Here is a 7,271-nt window from a genome sequence, read left to right as displayed (position 1 = left end):
CATGTTTGTAGAAAAATACCTAAAGTTTCATTTAATTTGCAGATAGCTGTACATAGGGAACTAGTTGCCAAATATTCTGTTTTGGTAATGTCAAGTTTAGCCCATGAATACATATAAAACATTTTGGAACAAAGGAAGTAATTCAACCTTGTATTTCTTCCATCATTTACTCTCTACAGGTAAGGACTATGTTTCTCTTGAATATTTTGTTTTAGTTTCTTGTGACCTATGTCTCTTTTTCACAGATTAATACTATGTGTTTGTGTGTGTTCACACACCTGACTTTCCTTGTTAAAGCTCATGTGTATTCTATTGTATCATGGACACCTTGTGAGACAACCAAAACTAGGGCAGTGATTGGATGTCCAATTGCAAATCTCAGCGCTTACACAGAAGCGTCGGGCAAAATATTTAATAGAAACTCTCAAGGCACATTGTACACCTTGCTACCCAACATGTCAAGATGAAGACAGGTAACAGTAGTGAAAAGATAGGGAAAAATCACATTCAGAGGGTCTGCCAGAACTGGAAATATCCTTAATAATACGTGAATTTAATTACTCATGTGGATTTAAATGTCACACTGGGGTATTTTTAGAAACTGTACATGAATGTTTTGTGGATAAGCTAACCAGGCAACTCAAAAGGGGGAGAGTCCGATTTGAACTTTCTTCCCAGTGGTATTTTTGGCTTGTGTCACAATGTTCCTACCAAGGACTAACTCCATAATGATAACTAGAATGTGTTTATATTCAACATCCTTGCAGGAAGCATGAAGGCCAAATAAAGAACCCTCTGCACATCAGCTTAGAAGGAGTCAAAAAAAAAGTTAAACAAACATAAAGTAATTATGAGGTGCAGAGTAAGGAAGGAAACAGGAAATAATGCACACAGCACTATATAAATTCAAGGTGCCTCAGTGCCTCAGATACTGTGTGCGGTTCTAGCATCTCATCTTAAAAATGGTAGAGCTGAGCTAGAAAAGTGGAGGTCAATAAAGGTGATCTACAGTCTAAAACAATTTGCATGCAAAGAGTTATTAAAAGGTTAGGACTCTTCAGCCTGGAAAACCAATTGCAGAGAAACATAATAGGAAACTGTATAATCAGTTGCACAGAGAGGATGAATAAGAAACTATTATTCCCTTTTTTTTCATAATACCAATTATCATCTAGCATATTCAAAAAAACACAAAAGGGAATATATCTCCTCATGGCCTATAATTAAGCTGTATAACGTATTACAAAAGGGCAATAGTGATGTAAAAAGACATTCAAATTCACGAGGGAAAGTCATTAAAGACAATTAAACACAGAGGTACTGTCACTGACTAAAGATAACCCTGAGCTGCACATTGTTGTAAGCCACAGAAGTATACTAAGGGAGTACTATTCCACCTTTCACTGTTTTCATACTAGGCATCAACTTCTGGCCACCATGACAGCGTGGTAGGCTACCTAGATCTTTGGTCTGATGCAGGACTCCCTAAACTGTGCTAGAAATGCCTAGAATATTAACTTTTTCATCATATTCTAACGACCCACTCTCTGGGCTAACAACAAAACCTTAAAAAATCAGAGGGAGTTATACAAATCGAAAGGGGCAGGAAATAAGGCAGCTATTTATACTGCCAAACTGGTTGCATTTCACAGAATCACAGAATCATTTTGGTTGAAAAAGCCCGTTAAGATCATCGAGTCCAACCTAACACTGCCAAGTGCACCACTAAACAAAATACGTCCCTATTTTGATCCAGGATTGTGTTGGACTGTACTCTTTCTGAGCTGGCATACCAATGGCAAAGTACTACCAGAAATGTGCCCTTAAAAAGTTCATCAGTTTGACTTACCCAAAAAAAGAAAGTACCAAAAAACAAAAAAAAAAGAAAAAGAAAAGCTCATTGGGAAATCTTTGTGTTCATAGAGTGGCTTTCAACAGCAGTTCTTGCTGACCAGCTGGACCTGCTAGTCTTAAACACAGGTTGCTTATAATCTGTTCTGGCAACTAGAGTCTGTCTGAGATTCTCCTTTCCCAGGAAAACAGGCCAGCCAGCTTTGTTACTGCTTTGTGTACAAAGCTGCTAAAGAAGAGTAAAGGATCTGAACCAAAATGAATATGCATGTACACTTCGGTTTTCTTCCAGTTTACTCTCTTATATATTTTAGTGCACACTGTCATTTTCTTATGGTGACTGGTTTGGATGCATTAATCTAGCACTACATGGATGAGTACCTATAACAGATCTTTCGTGTGTACATCCTCAGGTTCTGAAAAACAGTATAATATACACATAGCCTCTCATCGTGCATTAAAAAAACTTATTAAAAGCAGATAACTAGGTATCTATGATATTTTAGATACAGTTAGTCCTACTTTACAGTAGGAAATCAGCAGATGTCCTCCTTGAGTGCATTTAGCCCATTTAATACAACTTCATAAAATATAATAGGCAAAGAAATTAGGTTATTTTAATGAAGCTAATAATTTTATTTTTACCTGGAGAAGGGATATTGACAGCTCTTATTTAAAAGAAAACCCAGAAACTTTTAGTTTTAGCTCAAAAGATGCTTTGATGGGAGAAATATGGGACCAATAAATGCCTGTCTACTAACACTAGAAAAAAGAATAGTTTAAAATGGTGCCTATCATTGTCCTTAGCAACAACATCTCATACATCTGAGAATTAGAATCCAAAAAATAAAAAAGTTTTCAGTTTCTGGGTTGCCACATTTTCTCAGGGACAATATTTGATTCCTCCATCCCCAACTTGAGTACAAAGATGAGACATCAGTCATTTGGATGTATTGTTTACTCGTACCATAAGCTGAAGACAGAATTCTCTCACATGCAGCCCTGAAAAGGGGGTTTAAGAGTTCCCTGATAAAATTCAGAGGCTCTAAATGATACTGCATACAATAACAGCTTCAATAAACACTAGTGGTGTGTTCCTGTGTCAACAGTCTAAGAATATTTATACCTCCACCTACATATTCAACATGTTCATTTACTACAGTGACCAAAATGCTAACACATGGAAAACAACACCTGAGACAACTGAATAAGCGTATTACTCAAAGCAGTGATCTCAGCCTACTGGAATTAGCTCTGATTCATTCCTTTCATTTCAAACAAGTCACGTTATATTCTTGCTCTTTTTAGCATAGCATCTGATAAGACTATTTGAACACGTCTTCCTAGATCTTTTCTGGCTCTCTCCCCAGTGCCCAGATGACTCAAGAACTGACAGATGCAGAGCACAACCTTTGTTCCAATAACTGGATATGTGCATCTCTGAGCCTAAAAAAGAAGAAGAAAGAAAAAAAAATCATACTTGATTACTAAATAGAGACACTAGGAATGGTAGGATTAAATAGAGCACAGGGACTTGAAAAGAAAAGAAATGCAAACAAAAGAGCAATGCTTAGGCACAGGCAATCATGTAGTGCAGCAGGTACTCAGGCAGCACATAGGTCAATATATGGACAGACTGCACTGCTACTTTATCAACACTTAAACGCAGCATTATCAACTTTGCCCATGCTTCCTTGTTTTTCAGGTTTGCCTGCTTTGCTAGCAAGCCTTGAGCTGGCTGTGATGAGCTGTGTAAGAAGAGAACAGTCAAGGGAATGTTATCCACAAGATATTGACTGACTAGGACAGATTGGGCTTTACCACCTTTCTCCAGAAGTTATTGCCCCTCTCTCCTCTCCCTTTGCTCCCCCCCCTCCAGTTCACAATATGCAGCTCATTCTGCCCAAGAACTCAAAGGGTCTGTAAGGAGACAAAAAAATCTAGACTAATCCTCTTTCTTACGCTATTACTCACTGAAAAAACATCTTCCTAAAGGAGCTGTGCAAACAGGCTCTCCGTTACCTGCAGTGCAAAGAGGAGCTCACTAACAAGTAGAACAGACCTGGACTCTGCTGGGGAATCTCCACAGGGATGATTCATACTCAGGCCTGTTAAAAACCTTATCTCAGTTCTCTCTGTTCCTGCCATCTCATCCACTGCATCAAAACATTTTTACAGCATCATAAAGAAGGACAGATGTCATTGGTACACAAGGGCAGCCACAGACGCACATTCTCTTTTCTCCTGAGGACTGCTCTATCTCCTTCATGTATCTATGATCTAACCCCGCAACTTGTGCTGGGCATAGCATCCAAAAACATCCCTGGCTGAATGCATTCCAATGTAGAATTCTAGCAGACCTGTAGCAACAGCATCCCGTTCACCTCAGATCGAGCTCTGTGTGGCAGTGACAGCATGCAAAACTTTCCAACAGTCTGTGGCTCGAGCAGAGCTTTTACTTGAGGGCTACAACCTCAGCCAACGGCAACTGCTTCCCTGTTGTAGGTGGACTAAATAACCAATGCCTCCAGCTGCAGGAAGAAATAAATTGAGGCTAGACTGATGAAATGAACATTGCTTTATCACCCAGGTCAGGATATAAGTTAGTTCTATCCTACTATACAACAAAAAACCTGTATGTCTGATAAGCCACTGTTATCTGTGGCTTCAGGACCACCCTGAATTCCTGCAGCCCTCGGCTATCTTGAGGCATAAATCAGCGCTTGTTGCCATATGGCAGTTTTGATATGACATTTCTCAAGTCAGGATGTTTAGTCAGCTCTCAGCTATGGCCCTGGTTTCCAAAACCAGCAGCTGCATGCTCATCTCATGAAAAGGAGTGAATGAAGGAAGGTTTGTGATGTTCCAGCGCGGATCATTGTTACCTTGCGTGTGTGTTTGTGTGCACATGTGTTTTGTTCCTTTAGGCATTTTGCCACTTCTTTGATCCCTTTCTAGATCAGGTAGAGTGTCCTCATCACAGCTCTTACTGCCTTTATTGCCACATCTCTGTCACGTAAGACCCTGCTATCACACTCATTTTACCAATGCAAAAGTAATACTTTTCCCCCAGCTGGCTCTGCAAAAAATCTCCACTTCAAATTACCCTACAGGACAAAATAGATTATTTTCTTTTTCTCTGCTGGTAAAAATGATGCTAGGATGAAAGACATATGTCTGTGGGAAAACGCAAGATATCAGTATTAGTGCAAAAGACCGATGGATTGAACTTCAGATCTATCTCCTGTGACAAACAAAAATTGCAATGAAATACCGACCTCAGATTTTCAAGCAGGGAGTTAACTCCTTCCTGGTTACTCTCCAAGCCTGCTTTGCAAGTTTTACCTTCCTAGGAGCAGTGACAGGGAGGCGGCGTAGGTTGTGCCGTTCCAGCAAGGGAACACGCGGTGGCAGTGTGACCTCTCGCTCCTTGCGGGGGTTTCGCTGAAGGGGGGAGAATTGGTCCCTTGGCAGAGTGACTCGAATGAAACCAGAAGGAAAAGGACAGATGTAGAAACAGTCCGGCTCTTCCTGACTATCCTGCACTTGCATATAACACCTTCAATCACAGGATCAGAAATAAAAAACAGAATAACATCCTGAGTGAACAGCACTTGATTTTCCATGTGGTCCTAAAGATACACAGAGGAATAATATTGCGTGTATTTCAGATTAAGCCCTTGTTGTCGAGCTGTTTCACATTTAAACTGAACACCTCATGGTGTTCATACTTACACCCACCTCTGCTAAGGTTTCTGCTACTGAAAATTATCTGTTTCCAAGGTACAAGCTCAGCTTGTTCTGTAAGTCCTAACACAGAGAGAGGGGTGGAGGAAGTGAAAGAAGAGTAAAAGGATGGACCAACCACCGCAACTTTAATATAAGTATTAATTGGGGGGAACTTCTGATGGAGAAAGGTTGCATGGTCTAGGCCAAGCACATTTAGTCAGAATAGGTCTTATAAAGAAATATCTGGGTGTTTGACCTGCTTGACTCTGTCAGACACTGGACAGAACACAAATGTTATTCTATGTGATTCCTCATCCCTTAGTCACTAGATGCATCATAATTAAATCTCTTTTTCAAAAATCTAATGAACATTTATTCATCGCAAGTTGTGATCTTTTCAGGGAGAATCCCAGCTATGTTGCTTTGCATCTGCAAACGGCACTGATCTGTAAACATCACTGATAAAGTAATTCCCTCCCAAAAGCCTCATGGATTTTTTTGCAATTCAGTCAATAAGAGGTGTTAATCCAACATAAGTCAATATAAAGCAATTGCTATTGATGGGGCAATCAGTTACATGATATTTTCTTATTTTCTTCAAGTAAGAAAAAGCTTTAATTCATTTCTACTTCAGTTCTTGGCTAAGCATTTCCTGAATTGCTGTGCAGGCAAAATTCCTTCTCTCTCCCCTCCCTCATCACCCCAAACTTTCCAGTCAGCATTCTTATTTACAAGGAGAGAATTTTATCTCAGAAATCTCATTTAAGATTTTAAAGCCCTGAGCAAACTGTCATTTCTTTTGCCATGGATCTCACAAGCATAAATAAATGTACATGCTTGCAAAATAAAGTTAATAATAATTCAACAGTTCTTTCAACAGAGGAAATGCTGACATGCCAAGAGCTTGTAAACCTAAACGGGGTGTCAGTGGCATCTGAGGACTCTTTTAAAAGAGTATTTTCTAAATGCTGAATCTATTTCAGATCTCTTTTCTGCATGAAACTAAGTTGGCTTCAGCTATAAAAAACACCCAGAATTCATGTTTGTGCTGGAGATGGAGAATGGAAAAGATGGGAGGGAAAAGGAGAAGAGGGGGAAAAGTTTCACACTTTTTAGACTATTTTCTAATCTCCTCAGTAGTCTTTACTCGTACGTGCTGAGAATGTACTATCTATTGTTTACTGGAAAAGGCTTTGTGACTGTGTGTCAGCAAAAGAGTTGAACATAGTTTCTGACATAGTTTACATTCCTTCCTAGCTGTGATGCATCTTCCCCATTGTTTTTCCTGCCTAATCCTGCCCATTCTTTCTTTTTCTTTAATCCATCTACTTTTCTGTTACATATTTCCTCTGCCCAACATAGTTCTGCCACATACCTCCAACTTTCTCCTCTCCAAAAATTTCTGCTCCTCTTTCCCAGCTGGTATCCCCAGAAAGCTTATCTCTAACCTTTCTGTTCCCGTACATGACCCTTCCCTATTTATAAGGAAGGAGTGTGTCACTCCATTTCTCTTATAGTGAAACTATTCTCACATATCATTAACGTGACCTGTCCTCTGATATGTCACATTAGAACAAAAGAGGATGACATTAGACAGACCAAGGGATGAGAAAGGCCAGAGGTCCCTCCCCCTCTTAAAGAAAAAAATGGAAGAGAGACAAAGAGTAAATCAGGAGGAAAATGATTCTGGA

At 39.6% G+C, this 7,271-nt stretch overlaps 1 long non-coding RNA gene across 1 annotated transcript; it reads right to left on the bottom strand.

The window, feature by feature from the left end:
- Positions 1-925: 925 nt before the first annotated feature.
- On the bottom strand, positions 926-7,021 carry LOC128851653 (uncharacterized). Its single transcript, XR_008449046.1, has 3 exons — positions 6,956-7,021; positions 5,130-5,410; positions 926-3,297 (listed from the first exon to the last, which is right to left on the bottom strand). It is a non-coding gene; the product is annotated as an uncharacterized LOC128851653 (long non-coding RNA).
- Between the last annotated feature and the right edge of the window lie 250 nt (positions 7,022-7,271).

Source organism: Cuculus canorus, chromosome 1, assembly GCF_017976375.1.
Source record: "Cuculus canorus isolate bCucCan1 chromosome 1, bCucCan1.pri, whole genome shotgun sequence".
In the NCBI taxonomy this organism is placed as follows: Eukaryota; Metazoa; Chordata; class Aves; order Cuculiformes; family Cuculidae; genus Cuculus; species Cuculus canorus.
This window is presented reverse-complemented; position numbering and strand designations above follow the sequence as displayed.